This window comes from Phalacrocorax carbo, chromosome 8 (genome assembly GCF_963921805.1).
Source record: "Phalacrocorax carbo chromosome 8, bPhaCar2.1, whole genome shotgun sequence".
NCBI lineage: Eukaryota > Metazoa > Chordata > Aves > Suliformes > Phalacrocoracidae > Phalacrocorax > Phalacrocorax carbo.
The window spans coordinates 40,073,972-40,097,593 of record NC_087520.1 but is presented as its reverse complement, the minus strand read 5'-3'; the positions used below and the strand labels follow the sequence as shown (position 1 = coordinate 40,097,593).

Below are 23,622 nucleotides of genomic sequence, written 5' to 3'. Positions count from 1 at the left end.
TTTATTTGCTTGTTATGCCCCAATCCTACTCTGTTCTTTAGGTTCATGAAAACGCAGTTTTTTGTTTTTACGCAGTCAGGACTGTTGGTGTGTGTTTAAGAGAAAGCTGGACAAAAGTTTGGAGGTGCCCAGTAGGAGAGAGAAGTGTGTAATTGTTACATCAGATTTTTCAGTGTGGCACTAGACAGGTGGTCTGGAGAGTAAATAACTCTGTGCTGGCTCAGACTGTTTTCACACATTCAAGCATGTGCATTCAGAAAGAGGGAAAAAAAATAGCTTAAAACAGTTCGTTCTTTTAATTTAGGAGATCTTTCCAAATGTTGCCGCATAGAGAAATGGTATGGATATCACAGTATTTATGAATCAACAACTTTTATGCAGCTTAAATATGAAACAATTTAGTTTTGCTACTTCTAAGGTATACAATTTAAAAAGCAAAAGGTTTGTTTCCCCCACTGCAATTCTATAGACTGAATATCTGTCACTCCTTTTCATGAGATCAGCCTGGAGCTACTAAACCCTAATTCCCTCAACAGACAACAGCCACAGTGCCAGGGAGGGATTGCCTGGGCTGCAGCTTCCAGAAACATGTGAATCACCCCAGCACTGTGCAGCTTTTTGTACTTCTCTCTTGCAATTTCAGCAGGAAAATAAAAGTAATTAGAAAGCTCCATTTGGCACCAATGCTGGCAGTTTGAAAGTGACCTACTAAGCTGCAAACCCCCCTTTCTTCTCCATCCCGCTCACAATCTAAATCTAAAATCTGGTCACTCTAGCATGGTGCTGTTTGGAACTGAGCTGCTGCAGTTCATGCACATTCCTATTGTGTTTAGAAATTGTTGATAAAAGATCTCGGAATATTTATGTTGGACATCTCTATGTATGTCAATACTGCCATGTCCTCACTGCTGCCAAATTCTGTCTCTTTTTATTATTTTGATATATGGTGGGTTATTGTAGAGCACTTGCTTCTGTACTCCTTCAAATGCTTGAGTTATTCCATAGTTCCTCTCTGAGAGTCATTTGCTGCAGCTGTGACATTACTCATGGTTATCCCTTAACCTAATTAGTTCGGTTTATTTACTCTGGGAGAAGGGAAGAACAGGATAGAGAGCGTGTTGTGATACGGCCCATACTGCAAACTCTGCAGCAGAGGTGGGGCAGAAGAGTTTTCATGAATCTGATTTTAGAGGTCTTCGCTGCTGGGGGGTTGAGGGGGGCGTATTTTAGCTGGTGCTCTTTAGAGTATTGTCCAACCTCTAGCTGATATAAATAGAGCCACTGGGAGAGACAGAATAAGATGAACTAGCTGACTCAATGTTTGACTGATTGGACAACATAATGAAAGTTTTGCAATCCTTTGTAAGCAGGAGTAATATGATAGCAAAGGAACACTAGGGGATCCGTTAGATTTGCATACCAATAATCCATCACAGTGATGAAATTAATTCAGCTGCATCTTATTGCATACTCCATATGATGCAAGACCGGTAAAAATGCATCTAAAATACAGATTCCTCAACATTTCAAGGAAATTATATGTAGTAGGTATGTAAAGCAGTTGAAAATCAAAGTGGTTGTTTAAACAGTAAAAAGTGGAAAGAGGTCTTTCCTAAAAAGAAGTAGTATTTTGATTTAATGCTGTCTGTTCAACACAACAGTTTTTAAATGTAAAGATTGAAAGTCATCTAACTATCCATTTTCAGGACCTACATATTGATTTTGATGTCCAAATGTACCCAGCTCCCCCAGTCAAACTTTGATGAAAAATGACGTAAATTTTTTCTAGCTATAATTACAATATTTGTTTATTTTGAGGTAGATTTAATGTGCCATATAATTAACTGGTGCAGAGAATTAAGCTATAAAGCATACTATTATCTCTCAGGCTTTTTTCAGGGATATATGAGATTGTCACATATGGCAATAGTTGTTGATAACTAACCTAATGAAATGATACCATCACACAGAGGCTGTTTCTCAGTATCCGTTCCAACTGATAAGAAGTTATCTGTCTTGATATTGATTTGACATCTATCTGCTCCGTATGTGACTTTGGAAACTAATGACTGAGGTTGTACTGAATATTCAGAGATAAATTTTCAGATGAGCAGAGGGCCAGCCTTCCTATTTCTCAGAAGCTTTTTTTTTTTTCCTGCCTGCTAATGAACCGTGGGTGCTGGCATTAGCTGTGAGACAGCTTTTTATGACTGAAGATCAGATCAGCTAAGGGCTAATATTAGTGCTTGCGATGCATTGTATAGAGGAAACCAGGAGTGTTAATATCGATGGTATTCTGGCAAAATGAAGTTCAGCTTTCTTAACGCGTCAGACTCAAGATACTACTCCCTTCCTTAAATTACAGCTTGATTGCAGCTGAGCAACTCGACAAGCTGGAAATTATGACAAGTGCGTTGCTGTTGTTGACCACACCACTAGGGATCTGGAGCATTTGGAAGGGAAAGAACCAGTCTGATTTTGCAGGACTAGCAGGCCATTTATATGTGTACGTGCCAGAACAGCAGCTGAGGGAAAACAGGACATCTCGGTCCATGATCGGGTGTGAATGGGGCTGGGACAGGGCAAAATATGTCATTTGGTGGTCTTGGTGTCCTTGCCAGTTTTACTGGCATGATGCTACCTGCTGCAGAAGTGGGCAGAGGAGAGGTGTGCTGTTCTGGCCAAGGGACGATGGTGTGGGGATTTGTGTTGTGAATGCGGTGCACAGGGAAGAACTCATTTATTGTGATAGCCCCGGAATTTGGTTGCATTGCTTCCCCTGAAGCTTCCAGTTCTCCAAAGTGGCTTTGGAGAGCATCAGAGGGTGACAGCTGGTACTTTCACTCCTTACCTGCAGTCGTTTCTGTCAAACAATCCAGGGCATCTTTGGTTCTGGTCTGGCATGTGTCAGGAGTGCAAGGCTGTCCCATAAGGCAGAGCTTCAAGAAAAACACCAGTAATGTGAAACCCCCTAAGTCAGGCAACATGATTTTATCACACGTATGTATGCTGCCTAACAGCTGGCACTGAAAGAGAATGAGTGAAAAAAAAATCCTACCGAGGGCAGTACAGAGTGAACAGCATCCCTCTTTAGGTGACTTGTCCTCTGGAGAAGCCTACGTAAGAGCCTCGGTAGAGCAGCCTCCAGCCTGGGGTACTTACAGGAGGTGTCAGCAGGACACAGGAGGTACTTGCATGGCCGTGTCAGCAAAGGCACGTGGTGCAGTAGGAACAAGACACTGTGCTGAGTACCCAGTGTCTGCAAGGCTCATTAGTGAGGATTTGAGTTTGGATTGCCACTGATCTGAGCCCAAGAACTCATTAGTGATTGTGGCACTTCAGGTGCATCCCTGGAGCGTGTCCTCTGGTTTCCAAAGGGGTTGTATGCTCCAAGACCACCTGTGCCGTGAGCCAAAGCATGGCAGGTGGGGACAGTTGGGAGAAGGACTTCAAAAATGCTCTCCTGATGCAACCTAAACTACTACTGAGGGCATGTTGTTCAGTGCTGGATGAAGGAGATAGGAGTACTTTCCTTTGGGTTCATATGCAGTGTCAACAAAATCCTGAGGGATGCATAGGTGACGAATGTTTGCATCAGCTTCCATGGAGCTGGTGCCACGTTAGACAGCTCTGTTCTTCAGCGCTGTTGTTAGCTATTTAACCTTTCTGAACTGCCTTTGCCCAGCCTGCTGCATGCTGCATTCTTTTCTCAGTCCATTGCATTTTGTTTCTATATTACACCATTTTTTTAGTGTTTCCATATTTATGAATTCATCCATCTACAATAACAATTACAGTTGGAATGTTTACTTTGCCTGATAACATTTACAGTTCATCTACTGGGCAAATACTTGTTATTCTTTGCTTATTTTTTTAAATATATATTATTAGAAGAGCTTTTGTAAAATTTAATTCATTCCTCCCAAATATGTTCCATTTCACACAATTGGCAGGAACAAAAAAAAAACCAACCCAGATCACAGCAAAACAAAGCAGCCCCATCTTCCCCAAAGAAAGACTGAAAAGGGAGTTGAGAAAGGTACTGCATTGACAAAGATAAAACCAATGTCTAGCATTTAATTTTAGTTTTTTGGTTTTTTTTTTTTTTGTGGTGCAGTTATGGGTGACTTAAGGCCCTGTTTTGTTTTATGTGAAAAAACACAGGGTTGACATTCCCTCGTGTGCTGGATCAAGTGCTTGATGCCCATGGGATGCGCATTCAGCCGCCGCAGTGAACGCCACCGAGATTCCTCAGGGCTGTGCGATGGCTTCTCCCCTAGCCCTGGCAGCCCCAAAGTGCCAGGCAAAGACCGCGCTGTTGTAGGGCGAGTGCAGGTGTTTCGGTGCCTGTGAAGGGGCAGCATGTGTGGAGGACTTCTCTAGCTGCGGACCAGCTCCACAGAGCAGAGCCCTGCCCTGTCCACCCCGGCGCATTGAAGTCATTAATGCTCTGTGCAGTGCATGGGAGTTAATTTAGTGCAGATAGCGGAGAGACTCGGTTTTAATGTGCACTGGAAGGATGTTGGCACACATTTTTGGACTGCACGTTGCTCTCTGCCTTGATGAACTAAGCAGATACTGTACCATGAAAGGGAAGAGGAAGCTGAAACTTGGAATAATATGTCTGTTTGTCTCACAGCATGCTGCTGCTCATGATGTTGAGTTGGCGACAGTCCTGCTCTGCTTGGAGAGCGCAGCCGTAGGGTCTGGTTGCAGGAGGATGAGCCCGTTGTTATCTGGCAGGGTTGGTGAGAAAGGAAAGGAAGGTTGATTCTGGCCAGATGGGAGATACTTTCTCAGTGTGAGAAAAGTGCGCGTGGAAGCAGATTATGTTCTGACAAAAGAAGCAAGCGAGGGCCCTACAGTAGGTGTCACGGAGAAGGAGCTGCCAGCCCGGCAGGACAATAGGTGTTGTCAGGAAACACCTGGCTCCGAGAGGAAGCTAAGGGGACCTTGCAGTGAATGAACGCGCTTCTCGTAAAATGTGCGTATTGACAGGTTCTTGCAAATGCATCGGGCAAAGAGAATCCAACCTTTTGTGAGGAGGCAGGAAAGTCCTTCAGCTGAACTGTGTTTTAATTTCAAACAGTTTCATACATGTATTCTCTGGGGTTGGATCAGTCAAGTACTTGCCATGTGTTCAGACTGAATATTTGGGAGAACAAGCTCATAGGGAGAAGCCAAAGGCCTGTACGTTTGCACAGTGGAAGGAGTCTGCTCAATACCTTGGAAGTGGGTTTGACTAACAGGAGAGAACAAGACCTGAATGTTCATTTTCCCTGAAATGTTACTGCCCTTAGGAGCAGATAAGTAGTAACAGATGAGTAATCTAGTTAACACAGGCTCAGAAGTTCTGTATTAAACTTGTACAGAATAGTAATGGTAGTGAAGAAAACCTCTTTAAATAAAAAGATGTGAAAGAATGCAGATAAGAGGGTGTAAAAAATAAGATAAGGAAAGTAAAAGTGTAGAACAAAAGGGAGGATTGCGCAAGAGGTTAAAATAATAGTAAAGCCTTCCAAGTACACACAGAACCAAAGGGTCAGCAGAGAAGCCGTCAGCGCTCTGACTGCTACTGAGCAAACACCATTTGCTGATGGGGCGGAGGGGCATCACTGTGGGTGCTGCGTGGCTGCGGACCCTCAACAGGCTGTTAGTGGTGGAATCCATCGTCCCGATTTATTGAACTTCTGGTTTTTTCTTTTGCTAAAATCTGTCCATGCTGTTATAAATGGAGGAAATTAACCTAATGCCTAAAAGCAGGTGTCTGAAAATGTTATAGATGGTAATAAATTGCAGATAAATTATGGACATGGAGCAGAGCAGGGCAGCATTGCTGGTGTGAGAGCAAACTCAGATCTGAGACACGATGTTTGTTGCTCCACGCTCGGGACCGCGTGAATTCGGTCCCGCTGTTTGCAGATCTGAACTCGCACCTCTACACTGTCCTTCGCTGAGCTCGGGGAGACATCAGCTGGAGAGGACAGTATTGGGTCAGCTTAACCACCTTATTATTGTGTTCTGATGGATTTAACAAGGAAGGAATAAACTGCATGGAGGAAAAAAAAGGCAAAGCAAAAGGAGGATGTGAAACAGGGGAAGGGTGAGGGGATGTCACAGAGAACAGGCTGAGAGGGTTAAGCACAACTGAATGTGAAGCAAGGAGAAGGTGAGGGGACTGAAAAGAGAGCGCTAGTGCAACGGAGAGTCACAGGCAGAGAAAGTGCAGGCCTGACTGTACAAACATCAGCAAGTCCAAAGTGACAGGAGTCAGCCTTAAGGTGGGGACATCAGATACAACAATTGCCTGTGAACCCGTTTTTTTTTCTCTTTTGAGTCATGAACTGAAGTTTTCACTTTCCTTTTTTACCTTTCCCTTCTTCTCTATTGCTGTGATAATTTCTGGTGGTTTATATTTGCACTGCTTTTATGTGAAAATGAATAAAGAAACAGAAGGGGGAAAAACTTTCATTTTCCATTCCATTTTGAGAGGCCAGTGAGGTGGGTGTGGAATCGGCTACCTCCTCATCTGCATCCTGATTTTCTTTTCAAACTGAAAGGACCCTTCTACATCTCTATTTAGAAGTATAACCCAGAGTCTGAAGATTATGGGCAATGCCAATCATCGCCATCCTATCCTGGATGAATAAAGTAAATTTTCCTGCTCTGCCTGCACTATCAGATCCATATTGGTGGGCATTGCCACAATCCGCACGGTTTTCATCACCGCTAAGAAGTTAAATCCACCATGTCTTTACCATGCCAAATAATAACAAGAAATCATGCTTTAAGTATGCATCTGTATAAGCTATTTTTATGAGACAAAAAGGCTTCCTGGTCCCTTGTGGGGTCATTTATATGATGGAAATAAGAAATATGGTATTGTTTGGCTGGGGGTGGTGGTGGTTTATAATTCCTTAATTACCTGGGGCATGTCTGAGTTATTTTGGAAGGGTTGTTACTAACAGCATGGTATCAGCTGTGCGACTGTAAAGAACAAGAACCAATAATGTAAACCCCAATTTGTTCTGGCAAATAACAACCTGGGTCAAAGGGGTTGGGGGGGGGGCAGTAAATTGAAGAATTTACCCAATGGCAAAGTTAATCGGATTTTGTTTCCAAAAGTACAGTTTCAGCAGTGTTGATGCTGAAGTGCTAGAGGTAATAAACTGGGGGATAAAACAATGGAGGTAAATGAAGTGGTTGTGCAGGTGGTGGCGGTGCTGGCTGCAGGCAGGGAGGGGAGCGCTGCCTCTCTCCCGGCAGGATGGCTGGGCTGCTGGAGAAGGACCAGTGAGAAAAGTCTTCTTGCATCTGCTTCTGGATATCTTTTTCTTAGCTGGCTTTTTTGTTCTTTGGGTTTTGGAGGGTTGTTTTTTTTTGCTACCCAAATGTCTTTGTTCACTGATAAATCACACCTGTTGCAGGTGAGATTTTACCCTCTTCAGGAGTTTCTGATAGTCCTATAAAGCCTCTGTAGAAATCAGCTTAATTCATTTTAGGGCCTGTATTGTTTTTTTACCTTCCATGCTTGCTGTTGGTTGAGATCTTGACAAAAATGGGTTAAGGACAGCTTGGCCATGCTGCCCCTTTCTGGTACTGGGGCAGTGTTCCTGCTGGGTTAGCCCAAAACGTCTTTGCCCTTCCTACCTCTCATTATTTTATATTTCTTTCCATCAGCTCACTCTAAGACAAACCTTACTTGTCCGCGCAGCACAAACTTCACCATCGCATTTCATGCTGAAAAACAGTGAAAAATAAAATCACCTTTGGTCAATTTATGATTATTTTCTAATGGGACTTCAAAATGAGGTTTCAAAATCGTGGTAGAGGACTGCGGACAGAAGAGTTTGTTTCAAGTGTTTCCAGTGATAGTATGACTGAATATATATGATTTTTTTTTTTTTTTAAGAATTACAAAACTATGAATTTGTGATGAAAGGCTTGATGGCTTTATGAATAAGTGCTGGTTGATGCTATTTAAGTAGGATTCAATTAAATCTTCATAAAATGAACAGAGTGAAAGGCTTGACATGAACTGAGGCCCAGGAAGGCAAGTTGCCATGTATGAACTATTCCATGGAAATCAGATTACTTTTCATAGCTGCAAAAATGTGCTTAGCTTAAACATATCGGGCCAAATTCTGTTCTCATTTATGCATGTGTAATATGGAACTAAGTGCAATATTTGGGTAAATCTATTTCAAATAATTAGTTGATAGTCTTGGAGGGAAAAGAAACCATTGCTAATTTAAATATTGGCATATTCTATTTTTCAAACAGATGTTCAGACTCTTATATTTTGGCATCCCAAGATGAAAAGATAGTGGAGTTGCACAAGAGGGTTTTTATGGAGACTGTCAAAGGAAATGAGAAAACTCTTGGGCCAAAATTCAAACAAGTTCTATACATAGTTTCCCACAAATTTCTGATCCTGAGAGCTGTGGGGAATCCCACTGACTTTAGAAATTCCCTTCTCCATCACACAGTTTGCAGGATTGGGGCCCTACAAAACACAACACAGTTGTCCTGGCTCTGTGGAGGTAGATGGCAAAATGCCTTTGGCATAAACAAAGTCAGGCTTTTCACAATTATCTTTTTCAGAGGCTGAATTAAAGCCGTCTCCCCTATTTTTTCCCTAAGCTAGTTCAATCTCTTGTTATTTTACCAAGGTTTGAATTTGAAATCTGAAGAAATTTTTTACCTTGATATGCTTCTATAACTTTCAAACGTATGGTAAGGTAGAGTAGACGCATTGTTGCCAGAATATAGATCCATGGTAACTGATTAGCTTAAAAACACATATAAAATCTTCCTTTTATATGTATATTTTTTAAACCAGTGATTACCTTTGTTCTGCATTTACTCCCAACACTTTTTAATACAATAAAAAAACCCCTGAAAGTAGCATTAAAATTACCTCACGTTTCTGAATTTGTTTGTAAATCTGCATTGGTATTTACTAGACAAACAATTTCCCTGGTTGCTTTTAGAGTTTCTAACTTTATTTTTTTCCCCTTTACAAAAATCCTTAGTGTTAGGCAAACATTAATCCAGCTTCGTGGGTTGCTGAGATACACTAATGCTAAATGATGTGCCAAAAGCCTGTGGCAGAATGGGGAGTAGAGTTGCTATCGTGTGCTCTTAGTCCAGCCCTATAGACCATCTTCCCCTTTTTCTCGGTGCTTCAGATGAGAATAGATGCTGAACCAGAAGCACTCCCGCTTAAAATAGTAGCTGAAATTCTCCTTTCACCCCAGTTACACAGTGATACAACAATACTGACATCAGCAAAGCATCTTGATTTACTGCAGAGTAAGAGAGAAGAACCATAGATTTAAAAAAAAAATCCATACATGTCAATTACAGATATTTACACTATCAAGCACATTACCAGCGTGTAGTAATAATGGGAAATGAAATCTCACCACTGTTCTCTCTCCCTGTGGAAATTCGTATTCAGAACTCTATTCATACAATGTCTTGACTTAAGATATCACCAGCCTTTGCTTTCTCTGCACCCTGCCAGTGAACACATGTTTTTCTCTAAGTATGGTGTAATCGTAAATGAATATAATAAGGTAGGGGACACGCAAGATTAAATTGCATGACTTCAGCTTGCCTGATGTGACTTCCATTTGCTTCAAGTGTTGCTCAGAACTCTGTGTTTTACCCTCTGGGAATAAAATGGCCTGGAAACAGCCCGCAGTGGTTCAGAGAGTCTGGGGGCTCAAAATATTTTCAACCAATTTCTGTCACCTTGACTTCTATCATACCATCCACCTGTATGTATAGATTAGAAGCTGTACTTCTCTGCTTCCGGCCTTTCTCTATATACTTCTGAATTAGTCTTCAATACCTAAATTGCCTCCTTTTTAATGCTACAATAGTTGACTTTTCTGATCAAATAGAGTGAACATATGCTTTACTAGCTCTTCCTAACTGCTGTATTTCCAGAGTATTTTATGAATTGTGGTAAGGTTTAGGGTCATATAAAATGTCTGGTTAGTTCACTTCTAATCAAGGTAGATAAGATAAAGTCAAGGTGTGCAACTTCCAGTCTTTCATTGCCTTCTTGGAGTACATAGCCTTCCTGGTGCCAGGTTTTCAGAAGACTCCACGATTCAAAGTTCTTTATTCAGGCTGAATTTTTTTTATCGGTTCCCATGTACAAAGTCATGGAAAGGTCGTCTTTAGAAGATCTTAGATGTTGAAAACTTCACTTGACCTGCTGAGGTGAACTGTACAGGGTTTGGATTCTCATTGCTAATCCTGCCAGATTTACTCTGCTTTATCTGGGGCAGTGGACAAAACAGAAGAGTGGACAATTGATGTTTAATATAAGTTTGAGGATGGGTTTAACTCCTGTAAGAAAAGCTGGTCCCTGCTCAGTGGCCAAATCCATTTTTAGAACTAGTAATAATAAAAATAATGCCAGTTTGGCAGCCCAGCATTGCACCAATTAATTCATGTTGACTTCCCTGAATTACTTGTGTCCAATCAACATTTAAAAGCTAAAAAAGCCAATATTTAATTTCAGCATTCTCAGCTGAAAAGGACTTTTTCAGCCATTTTTACATGAAATGTAATCCAAAATCTTTTGTTCAGATTGAGAGAATATTTTTTCCCTCAGCCAAGCAAAAAAAAAAAAACATCCAACCCACCAAACAAAAACCCTCAAAACAAAACCCTCAGCTACTTTTGCATGTTCAAAACTGGATAATGCTCTTGGATTTGCAAGCTCCATAGTGCTGACCCCAACAGCAATTAGAGTAGGTCAGGGTCTGGGTGCCAGCCATGAAGTGGTTTAACAGAGCGCTCTGGTGTGCTTGATGCCCTTCCTCTGCAATTGAAGTGTAAGAAGAGATTCCAGTGATTCAAAGCAGTTGGAGACTTCTCCATAGTTGGGGTAATTCTCAAACAGGCAGTTGTGGCCATCTTCCACCCCCTTCACACAACTCAGCCAATGTAAAAGGGCAGCTAACTGGGAAAAAAAGTCTTGGCTCAGGTTTGGTTTGGAGAAAACTCTTGAGAGTAGATGCTTATATGAAGTTAATCTGAACCATCCTCATTTCTTGGACCTATAAATCTGGGCAGTAAATTGTTCAAGAACAGGTTTCTTTATAAGATCTCCAGGACTTATTACTTCTCAGTGGGTTGGAAATTGTGTGAAAAAAACTCCTTTGTTTAGGTATTTTGGCACTCCTCCATCTTGTTTTAGAAAATATAATGGGTAGAATTCAATGGAATTTTTCTGATCTGCGGTGTTTTGAATTCTATTTATGTTTTGGGCAGCGGCTTGGGGAAGTAGTATTTGCTTCTGAACAGTTTTCCCACCCCCATGTTGCTTTTCTTTTTGCAAAGGTTGCGAGTGAGGAGCACACATTCATAGGTGGGCATTTGGTAGGCACAATAACTAAATGTACAGTTCTAGCACTTCAAATCCTCCTGTTACTCAGCAAGAGAGTAGTCTCTGCTTATTAGGATCAGACTGCTCCATGACGAAGTCCATGAGTGGCCTCTCACAGGGATACGTTGGTTGGTATAATGCTAAAGGCCTCAGCCCAGGCAGTGGAGAAACTCTGTTAAGGCAAGAAGAAGGTGTTAAAAAGGTGTTTTACACCTCTGTAGACTAGGTCATATTCCACTCTTCTCTATAGACTACTTGGCTACCGCAGTCCACCTAGCCCTGCGCCAATGCCAGATCTCCGCTTCCCTATTTGCAGTGAGTGACAAGTCAGTGATTTGCTGTCTCTGCAGTTTTAGGACCCCATGAATTCTTGGGTGGACATCGCCTAATACTCAGAAATAAGTAACTTGTTGGCACAACGGCATCTCTTGTGCTGTTCCTTCACCTGCCAACTTTTCCCTAGCACAGGCAAATTCTCTCTCTCCTTCCATTAATGCACAAAACAAGACTTTTAGAAGCTGCCAAGAGTTCCCTATAGGACTGAAGGACTTGGATGTCACACAGCATCCTCTCTGGCTGCCTGAGATCAACAGTAACCTTACTGTATTTCCCCACCTTGATGAAATGCAGCTCGCAAGATTAGAATAACAGGCTGCAAAAGCAAATGTGGTATTATACCACATTAATCCTCTGACACAGCATTCAACTAAACGCCACGTACAGCCACGTTTAGTACAGGCACGTGATTCATTCACCATTATTTGCTGTAATTATCTTGCTTAGAATTAAAAAGGATTAAAGGAAACTTGGTGGTCCATGCACTTAAAAGAAGCAATGCAAGACAATTTTAAAATAAGTGGTCCTAGTCATGTCTGTTAAGCATTTTCCCATAATCTCTGTTTTTAACAACAATTTATTGCAGTAAATGTTTGTTAGTAGCCCTTTGTCATCAAACATTAAACACGCCTTTGATTTTCTTGTGATTTATCTTGATGTTTTGAAAGAATGGCCGTGTGGTTAGTTGTGTACTACAACTTATGATGGTTATAAAAATTGTAAATTACCTCCCTCTGTGATGTCTGTTGCTGTTCAATGGAACTAATGGAGCTTGGTCATAATGGAGACGTTTGGACTAAATTCTGATCCACTTTTGGTTTAGCTTAAAAAAAAAAAGATTTGTGCTGTGCGTCTTCCTCAGAACTTTCACTCTTTCTTTTCTGATAAACATTAAAAATATTTTTTTCCACCTGAAATGGCATTGGGAAAGCAAGAGGATTTGGGATGACTATAGTATATTTTTTTAAGAACTGGGTAGATCAGAAGATTTGAAGAAAATAAGTCTTAAGTCAGTATACATGGTGATTACGGCAATAATAAAAGTGAAATAGATGTTCAAATGTGGAGGTTAGAAATGTGTTAGGACCTAATTTCTCATTTCACTTATCAGTTTTGTATTAGAGACACAAGTCTCTGAAGTACAGCTCTGGTGAATTTGGGGACCAGTTCTAAACCTGTGGTCAAGTACTAATAATCTTTCTGAGCCACTTTTCACAACTACAATATGGTGTGAAATCTCCACTCTGTAAAATAGACGTGGGCATATTATATTTGGATATTTGGTGTTTGGAAGAAAAAAAAAAAAAAAGAATCTGATCTATTGCTTATCGTCTCTCTGGCAAGAGGAGACGACAACTGTATGATCGCAAGTTCCTCTCTGTGGTACCTTCTGAACTGTGTGGCCTTTGCAGTGAAAGACAGGAACAGTCTCATGCCCCACCGTTATTTCGAAGTAGTCCCTTGCACCTAGGCAAAATGGTAAAAAGTGCTCCCCAGGACAGCAGTGACTCAGGGCCAGGCTGCTGAGAACAGAAACAATGTGTTTCCCTTATTACCTTGAGAATAATTATTTAGAGCAGGGGTTAGGTTTGCAAAAGTCTGCACATGACAGTTTGAGAAATCCCGCCGAAAATGTCTATAGTGCAATTCAAAGAGAGGAAAGATTGACCCTTACTTAACAAAGACATAAAATAACAACTTGCTTTAAGGTGGCCACCTGAAAAAGGTGAAATAGTGTCATCAAAGAAAAAAAAAACCAAAATGTGTATATTCTCTTCCGAAAGAAAAATAAATTCTCTCCTAAAAAGGTGCAAAATTTACGAAAGGTCAAATAAATCGAAATAGTTTTTCAGTGCTGCCATATTGATTCAAACTTTGGCTTCTTAATAAACTATTTTCAGTATGTTTGTGATCAAAGAGTCACCAACATCATTAAGTTTTAAGTCATGCCTTGCAGTGACCTTAATAAAAAACCATTAAGATCATGTAGTATCTTAGTTATCCAGTCTTCCATACAGCAACACCTCAGTTTCAGGGATAAATTTATGACAGTAACATGTCTTAGGAGGAGACGTGAGGATGTCCTCTCTACAGAGTGTTAGCAAAACTGCGAAGTCATGAATTCCGTAGAGCACCAAATATATTGTTGACAATTAAATATTTGTTCTGCTCTGTACTGTTATATACCCGCATGAAATTAAGAAAAAAAAACAATTAACTGAGCAGGAATGAGCATTGCAAGGCTTCTGCATTACATACATTTAAAACTGCTCACTACAAATTTGGTGATGTAGTTTAAAAACTTCCTTTAGATTATTTATGGTGATCTTACCAGGCCTCTGCATGATCACTACTCTGGAATTTGTATTATCTGTCTTGAGGACACTACTCAGAGTGAAGCAAGGCGTCAGAATCTGGCCCTAAATTAGCTGTATTAGGGAATTGATTCAGTATTTTTGAATGCAGATGAGGGCAATCTGGGCTCATCTAAACTTTGCAAACTAGCAGAGGACAGCACTGGTGCTGGTACTGCAGAAGTACTGCTGGGAGGAGCAGAGGACCTGTGTGGATTAGAGGTTTGTGAATTTACTCTTTCTGCAGAAAGCTGGCAAAGCTGCACTGCCTCAAGAAAGTGGTGTTACAAAGCCTGGCGTGGAGACACCAAAGATTTTTTTTTTTGTTTAATAATTTTATTTCTGCATTAATTAAAATACAGTTAGGATTGATTGTGCTTCCTACATTAGGATAATAAGCAAAGATTAACTTAGATATCATTGGGATCCTCCAGGTGTATAAATGCTTCAGCAACGTGCACAGCTGTTGCACAGTTTATATGATAATTAATATACCTTTTATTTCTCAATTCTGGCATCTCTGTACTGTTTTATGAATCAGACCTTATTGATTAAGAGAAAGAAGACTTAGAAGAGGAGCAAAGAAACCCTGTAAAGTCAGAAGCCAGGCATAATTAGTTTGCACAGGTTTTGTTGTTAGAGTTTCAGGTATCAAATCAATAGAGTAACATTAATAATTAAGGACTTGGATAAATATACCAAGTCCCAGATTAGAGGTTTGAGCTTTAAAATGCTCACATAAAAGGTTTTCCTTAGGCTCTAAATGTTCTAAAGTGCTGTAATGTGACTTCTCAGCTACAGATGCTGTTAAGAAATACCAGGCTACTGTAGCAGGGAGAGATTTGGGTATCTCCACATTGGGGAGTACCTACTGTATGTGCAGGAGAAGAGCTGGCATCACTTTTGCATGATTTCTCTTTTCTTGTCTGCAGCTGAGGGGAAAAAAGAAATTAAATAATAAAGGACAACAGAAATGTTCTTAAATCGAGTAAAAGCGGAGACTGTTGCCCTTTTTTTTTTTTTTTTTTTTGGTACTTTTCCTTGTTTGTGAAATACCCTGAACATGGCAGGACATCAGAAAGCCACACGCATTCCAAAGGATCCAAGGGACAAAGATTAGCCTGGTACCTCCGGCATTGCCCAGCATTGCAGTCCCTACGCAACTGTCATCCCGCAGCTTTCCTAATTTAGTGTGAAGGCAAGTTCCCTCCTTACTGAGTTTCCTCTATCATTTGAAGATACAAAAATAATTTAAAAAGTATTATTTTTCTGTTGTGACAATCTGTAAGTCAGGAATAATGTTAATACTTCCTCTCCAAGTGGTTTACTTTTCACCGTGCTATTTTTTAGCAGATAATTTAAACCAGATGTTTCAGTTTTGGTGTAATTAAGTGGCTTTTTGGGTAAGCTGGCTCACTTCAGATTATCAAAACATATGTATCTCTTACTCCTTTTGAATCCCTTCTATTAAGACTTTCATTTGGAAACACATCCAAACCACTTTTGAGTAGCTTTAATTATTATTTAATTTAGCGTATTGACATGGACTACCCAAAAAGCCGTGCCGTAGAGAGGCTGATAATACACTGACATCACTGGAACATTTTCCATTGGCGTAGCTCGTATGAAGAGTGCAGAGAATTTTCTGTAGGACTTGCCTAGAAGGAACATAATATTTCTAATTGCTTTAATAGTTGCTAAGTAAGAAAGAAGACGACAAGCAGGGAGAACATAAAGTATGTGTAATAATATGATGATCCGCACAGCTATACTGGCATGGTAATCTGTGGACAAGTCAGAAAACACAGAGTATTTTTCTTCTGGAAACACAGGGGATGAAATTAGACTACACTGCGCAGTCTGCTAGAGGAAACAGAAAGGTCTGTATGGCTGTAGCCCCTTCCGTATCGATGTGAAGTCAATCAAATTTTGACTGACTTTGCAAAGACGGTCAAATGTCTCACTTTGCATCGTAACAGCCCGTGAAGTGATTCCCCGTGCTGGCTGGGCTGCCGGCTGCACCAGTTGTGATATTGCTTCTCATTTCCCAGCAGAAATGGTCTTTAATTTGTACAAAATAATTTTGCTTTCTTTGAAAGAGTAAGAGAGGTCAAATTACTGAAGTTGTTATTCTGAAGTGATTCGCTCTGGTTTTGTTTATTATGAAAATTACATGGAATTTGTTTCTTCCCACGTGCCTGTTTGAAAGTCATCTGTTGCAGGCAGAGACTTACTGGAGGAAGGTTTTGGAGGCTCACATCGCTCCCAGTAGCTCTTGTTTCTCATTCCTGTGCAGGCAGTGGCACTGACTCCTTCATATCGTGGCCCAGGTTGTAGAGAGCCCCAAAAGCACAACAGAGCTGTGCAGCAGCTGCCAACGTGGCCACGATACTCATAAAAGTTCCCAACTGAAGGTCTATAACAGGGCTGGGAAAGATGTTCCACAAGCCGGTTTCCACTGGGCTGTGGCCTCGTGTGAGTGGTGTCAGTGAGCTAATTACCCATGTGGTTCCACCAGGCTCTTGAGGAGACTCACTAATGACTTGCGTTGTGATTACAGATGGAAAATATATTTCAATAGAATTTTTTGTGATTGCAGTCTCTTAAAATGATCACAAAACGAGACACATGTCTGCAGGACAGCCTCCTTAGTATCAGAATTGTGTAACTCTGCACAGACTACACAACGTGAGCAAGACATTGAGGATTGAACCGCTAGCAGCTTTTCATCCTGTGATCACAAAAAACTTTACAAGGCCAAAATTAGGCTAGCGATCCCGCTACTCAGCAGAGCGAGCAAATATTGTCTGTCTTTGATCTCAGTGGCTCACGGTCATCCATCATATGAAAAATAGTAGGAAGGCATTCCTTTCATTAAATTGATAAAGCAAAACTAGAGGGAGGAAAAATTAGGGCTCTAGGTAGGGTTTCACCTTCTTGGCTCCTGTACATAATACACACATCTCCTTCCGCACTGTACTGTGTAGGTATCTCAGTACAATATGCATATATTGTGCTTAGTTCATCCATGTCTATGTGGAGAGTACGTGAGGAGTTGGATGGAGGTGCCAATTCCTACTGTTTCCATGGGGAATCTCCCCTGTGCAGTGCAGCACTAAGCCAGGAGGTCAGAGGCTGTGAAGAAGGTAGGCATTGTATTAATTGTCTTATCCCATGGTCTCTGTATTTTCTGTGTTGTTTTTTTTAAACAAAAGTACTCCATGAAAAAAAAAAAAAAGCCTTTTCTTCATCATATTAGTAGCAGAATCCGAAAATCCTTCACCAAGGCCACCCAAGCTCAGGATTTTGAGCAAAGCAAAACAAATACTTCAAAAAGGCTGTGCACAGACTGCAAATGGATCACACAAAACCCCTCTCAGACTTGCAGGCTACATGACGTTTGCAGCAAAACAGTAGCTGTTATCTGCAGAGCTGGGGCAGCACGAGGCAGCAGCTGTGAATACTTGTGCAGGAATGGATTTCTTCAAGTCAAGGTCTGGTTTTTACGTGCATCTTTATTTCTCATCCAAATGTGGTAAAGTTGGAACTAATAAAACATAATGGCTAGTTTAATTAAAACAATTTAGTGGAGACTCCTAGATGCCTTCTGATATAAAAGATACAATTTAAACAAAACATAAGAAGCTGGTCATTACTATCCCAGCTCAAATTTAGAAGAGTCTGTGGATATTCAGTGGATCTAGGCTCAGCCACTACACACTGGAAATTTCCATTCCAAGCCTTTTATTAATTAAGTTTATACAATTTACTTTCATTATCCATATTTCTGACATCAGATTCTTTCACTTATTTGTACTGTGTATTTTTATTGTGGATTGTTGGCACAGTAATTCCATATTTTATCTGAGTCTATAATTTTGGCTTGAATTAGTGTTTTATATACTGTATTTTAATGGCAAAACTTAATCACAAATCCACAGTGGACAGAACTGGCACTCTCAGCCTGCTTCTATCTTCAGCTCTGTACTTTACATTAAGGACAGCAAGCCAAATGCTCAATGGCACACGATTGTAGTGTGTGTGCGAGGTTGTGGCGGGATCAGGCAACCTGGTTATTAGTCCCTGATCCTGGCCTGTGGGTCTAGGGTCTGCCAAACCCAACAAAGAGGAGAATGGCGTAAGCAATGGTCAGTGAGGAGGCAGAGACGCAGCATCCCCTGGCTGTACCTACCATACCTACCCCGCTCCCAAAAGACGTTTTCCTCCCATTCTGGTTTTATGCTGCTGTTACGCCGTTGGCTTCCATGGAGTTACCGCTGATTCACGGTAGTGTAAAGGGAGGATTAGGCCTGTGATGTATTAGACTTCAGGGTCAGAAGTACCTGTAAATCACAGTTTTGATGTCTCCTGTTTGTCTGCCGAAGAGTTACTGACGGGCAGCAGCAGTGCAGACGGCCCTGCCTGATCTAAGCCTTACTTTGCCACATCAGTTTAGACTGGGATAGAAACTCTGCTGTGCACACTCACCCTTTGACATCTCAGACAAGCCTTAATTCCTTCTGATTTCTTAACTTGCAACGATTAAGTTATTTCACATATTTTTGACCAAATCCTCTTTGACAAATGTAACTATTTTGGCAAAACTATTCCAATTTTCCTCCTAGCATTGGTCCACCGAGTTCAGTACAACTATTTGAGTAAGTAAAGGAACTTTGGAATCTTTGTGCTCCCTAAGGTATTTGAATAAGCAATACATTTTGGCTGAAATAACGTGCAGCAACCTGCTTAAGATGATGTATTTGCAATTAACCCCTAGTTGATAGCTCCTGATGCAAAGCAACCTCTCTTTAACAGTGCTTTGTTTAGTTTATGATAGCAAAAAATTGTTTTCTTGCAGAAGCAGAGTTGTTTGAATATTGGAAATGAACTGCTCGTCCCTGATAACCCACCACCTCTCAGAATCTCTCCGAAACAGCAAGAAGTAACTTTGTCTGGATGATTGCTTTGGCTGTATTCAGAATCCTCCCCGGAGCTTGTTGCTGCTGTATCAATGTATCAGATGGATCGATGCTGTCGGTGCAATAATTTTAGGCAGAAGACAAAACCACTTCAAAGAGTATAATGACTTGAGAGTTTGTCAATAAGATGTCTTAATGTTTTTGACAACACCCATTTTGTTGACACAGTGGGTGAGGAAGCCTGACATCATTTATTGTGTCAAGTGAACAGATTTAGCTGCTGGTGAACCACATGGTAAATTACACTTTTCCCCCTTCCTGTTTGTTTGAGCTATCAATCCTGTTTTCCTTTTGGAAGCTGATGATTACTTTTATTTCCCCATCAACTAAAAGACAATTTCATTATTTCTCAGGAAAGAAAAGGAGTGTAATTTCTGAATCCCCCTGGAAGGAGTCTCTGAAGTGTCATTAATTCATATTTAGCAAAGTAGTTGAATAAGATATCCCATCCCATTGCTAAAAGAAAAAGTGAGATAGCTTTATTTATAAGCATGGATCTTTTATAAGCTAAAATCTGTTTTACCATGCATGGCAAGTTCCCAGCTAATTTAAAACATTTAAAGCTATGCAAAACCACTTAGAGAGTTGAAAAATATGTAAAGATATGTAAAGACACTATCTTGTTCGCTACTACAATAACAGAAAAATCAAGACCATGTTTTGACTCGGGATTTTATCTTTAAAGCTCTTTGCAGAGAGGCTTTTTTCTATACCTGTGTGTGGGTTTAGTTTCTTCTTCAAATGTTTTCCCTTCTCCTCTACTTAATCCTTATAAACTTTGATAGTCTTTCGTAATGATTAATATTATTCATACAGGGAAGTCCATAAAGATTGTTGTTCATCAGTGTTTGTCTTCAAACTTTGAAGTCTCCTAATTGCACAAAGATAGAGACATTAAACAATTACCTAAATGCTCAAAAGAGAAAGAACAAAGGAAATAAGGAGTGATGTAATCCCTGAGGGAATCGTGTTTCTCTCTCCAGGAGGAAGCTGTTCTCTTAAAGTTGGCACAACTATTGGGATGCTCAGCTGTCACTGTCTTCTCACATTTATTCTGAATGAACACAATCCATCCATCAGTGCTTAAGGAGTTTTCTAACAGTACATTGACCTTGAATGCGGCACATTGATTTTCAGTAACGCATCGCAAATAGGGTCGTTACTGAGTCATCCAGCAGTGGATGTGATTGGGAACAGATTTCTGAAATTCCAATACTGTGCCACCTGCCTCCGATGATGGATCGTTCTGTTGCTCCCCATCAATCCTCACCTCCTGTTAAAAAATGTGACACCTGTATGAAATTTATCATTATATACAACACGAGGCAAAAACAAACTGTTACAGTGGGGGCTTTTCAGCAGCCGCCTCTTGTAAGGATGGTTTACGGTGGCATTTATTTAGAGAGGGGCTTCTTGTAAAAGGGCCGGGTGGCAATGGTGACAGAGATGTTAGCACTATAGGGAATTAATGCTGCAACTGGGACTGAGCAATAGATAAAACCAGTCTGGATCTTACGCTGTTAGAGGTTAACACTAGATCAATTAGGGTGATTGTTATGTAGATTGTTATGGACAAATATACGTATACAAAAAGGGCATTAGTGAAATTGGGGAGGAAGAACAAATAGAAATTAACTGATGTTAAAGTAAAAATCAAACTGGGAAAGATTTTGTGTTCTTCTAAAATGCCTGACAGTCTCACTGAGGTGGGGAAAGGGATCTTTCAAAATGATCCTCTGAAAGTCCAATTGAAGGAAAGGTGCTTGCATTTCTTCTGGAAGGGTCAGGTAAATTAATGACTTTTTTCCCCCATTATGCATATAAATGAAATGGTAAGAACAAAGGCCTGGATTCTCAGAAGTTTTTAGGTCCCTGAATTCTACTGAGATCAAGAAGGATTTGGACACCCTTTAGATTTTAGGTTTATGACTTCTGAAGCAGTAAAGGAGGAACAATTCCTCTGTTTCTTAAAACTGGCATTTGGTTTGGGTACAGTGATTCTGTAACCAAGCTGATGCATCGATGTTTGTTCTTTCATTTGAAATGGTTAAGAATTAACTACTGCATTGAGCAGCCTGGGACAATGAATGGCCTGGTGGCTTGTAAGTGGCAAATTTTACATTCCTCCTTATTTCACTCAGTTGCAGCTGATGCTGAGAATCTTGAAAAGAACTCAATTAAGTAGTCTGTTAATTTATTCTCTCTCTGCCTGTGGGTAATTTTGCAATGATTGTATTAAAAATATGTGTAATGTGTACGCCACAAGCAGAATAAAACCCAATACCAGAATAGGAAATAACCATCTGAAAATGAAATCAAGTTGATAATCTTTCCTTACTGGGCATTAATGCTCCTCTCTGATGTCTAATTCCTAGTTAAATCAAGAGGGCCCTATTGACCGAAGTACAATACAGTCAGGCTATTATGGACCACTACAGAAAGAGTATGTATTTTGCAACTGCTTTATAGCAAAACATGTCTTGCTCCTCTTTGATACCAGCTTCAGCCTGCATGCTGGTCACCGCAGTGGCACTGGATGTTTGAGCAGTTTCTCTACACCTTTTGGGCTTTACTTCAGACTTGGTCCAACCTTCTTTGAGTGCATGGGGTCAGCTCATGGTGGTCAGTCATCACTGGGCAAATAAGCCCTGAGCATGCACCCAGAGACTGCCGGTCAGCGAGTGTGGACCCTGGAGTACTGGAGTCACACGCTGCTTGTGAGACACACATCTTACCGGGAGTGGCGTCCTATTTGACACTGATGATTGTTTCGGGAATGGACCCTAACCATCATCATCATATAAATGTGGATAACAGAGAAGTCATGGAATCACAGAATGGTTTAGGTTGGAAGGGACCTTTAGAGGTCACCTACTCCAGCTCCCCTGCAGTGAGCAGGGACATCCTCAAGTACATTGGGTTGCTCAGAGCCCCGTCCAACCTGACCTTGAATGTTCCTAGGGGTGGGGCATCGACCACCTCTTTTGGCAACTTGTTCCAGTGTTTCAGGGTCCTTCTTTTTCAAAAGGATAGCACCTTTTGGGCCAGATATGAACAAGCTTTTTCTGACATTGCTACAAGTTGATGATGAAGTTGAAGGGCTACATGTATATAGCTATATTTATATCTAAAATCTTTGTAAGATGATCTTTGCTTCTTCCAGCCTACTTATGTTGTCCTCTTCCCCCAGCTTCTTTCTGGGGGAAAAAAAAAAGTTACTGTTATTTGGCAGACAGCTATGTACTCCAGTTATGTATTAGGCAAGCCGTCCAGCATCTTTAGGTGTCATGTGGCATATAGCTCCAAGATATGCATCTTCTAGAAACACTGCAGTCTCTAGATAAAAAGGTAAATTGACCTGTGCTCCTTGCAAAATCTCTCAATAAGCCACAACTATTTTAAGTATGAAAGAATACAAAATAAGGAGAAAGTACAGTCCTGGTGGTAGGGAGAGAAAAGAGGAGCCTGTGACTCAGTCGACTCCCAGCTCCTTTATAAATGTCATGTACAGCCTTGGACATCTCGGTCTCATTGTATCTCGGATTTCTCATCGATAGACCTGGCATCATAAAATGTGCTATTGTCAAATAGGTTGATTGAGGTTTAACACAGAGCAGTGAATCAAAGGTAAAGCACATCAGGGAGAGCAGACATGATCTAAGCAGAGCCCCAGACACAGAAATCTGATCTGGATTTCAGAAATTATTTAGGGGGAAGCAGAAAGTTTCAGAAGTGGGGTTTCAGACCTACCAAACCCCTGTGTAAACAGCCATTTTCTGTGGGCTGGCAGCTGGACCCTCACCTCCTTGGGCAGAGCAAGGCTGCAAGGAGGGAGAGGTCATCAGCAAGATTCAATTCCATACCTTGAGTTTTTCCAAAGTGTGAAGGTTCTGGATGCTCGCTTCTGGGTTTGTGCCCACCTCTGGTTCGATATAGGTTAGTGTCTGTGCACTTCCCTGTAACAATTACCTTTGAATTCTATTGAATATATTATTACCTTAGACTAATTATAAGTTAATTGCCTGAGAGAATTCACTTCGACTGATCTGAGTATTAAAATTTATGGTTTATTGAAATAAAAACCCAAAGTATGTGCTGATGTTGGGCTCGTCCATTTGTAGACTATGCTGGGGGATGATAAATTGGTGAGAATTAAAGAACTGATGTTGCTAAAGCCACCAGAGTTGTTCTTTCAGATCAGCAGAGGTGGAGGAACAAAGCCACAAATGGCAAGAGAAGATAGAGCCAGGTTGCATGGGTTTATTTTGAGCAAAGTATTTAACCTCTCTGTGCCTGACTACTGTAAAAACCATATTTAGAATTGTAAACCAGATTATAATCATGCTTACTATTCATCTGGGACGTTATGAGTTTCAATTTTTTATGTTGCAGAGTACTTTGACCTCCCCAGATAAGAGTTGCTATAAATCTAAAAGATACAGTTCGTCAGAAGAGCTAGTGGAAGATGTTTTATTTGAGATAGTTTAAATATACTCCTACATGTATTTTATAAAGACATGCATTTGTTTTAACTCTGGATATC

The 23,622-nt window shown here is 40.7% G+C and overlaps 1 long non-coding RNA gene across 1 annotated transcript in view; it reads left to right on the top strand.

Moving 5' to 3' along the window:
* The window catches only part of LOC135314801 (uncharacterized), a 223,270-nt gene that overhangs the window by 119,031 nt on the left and 80,617 nt on the right, over positions 1-23,622 (top strand). The window lies entirely within an intron of this gene.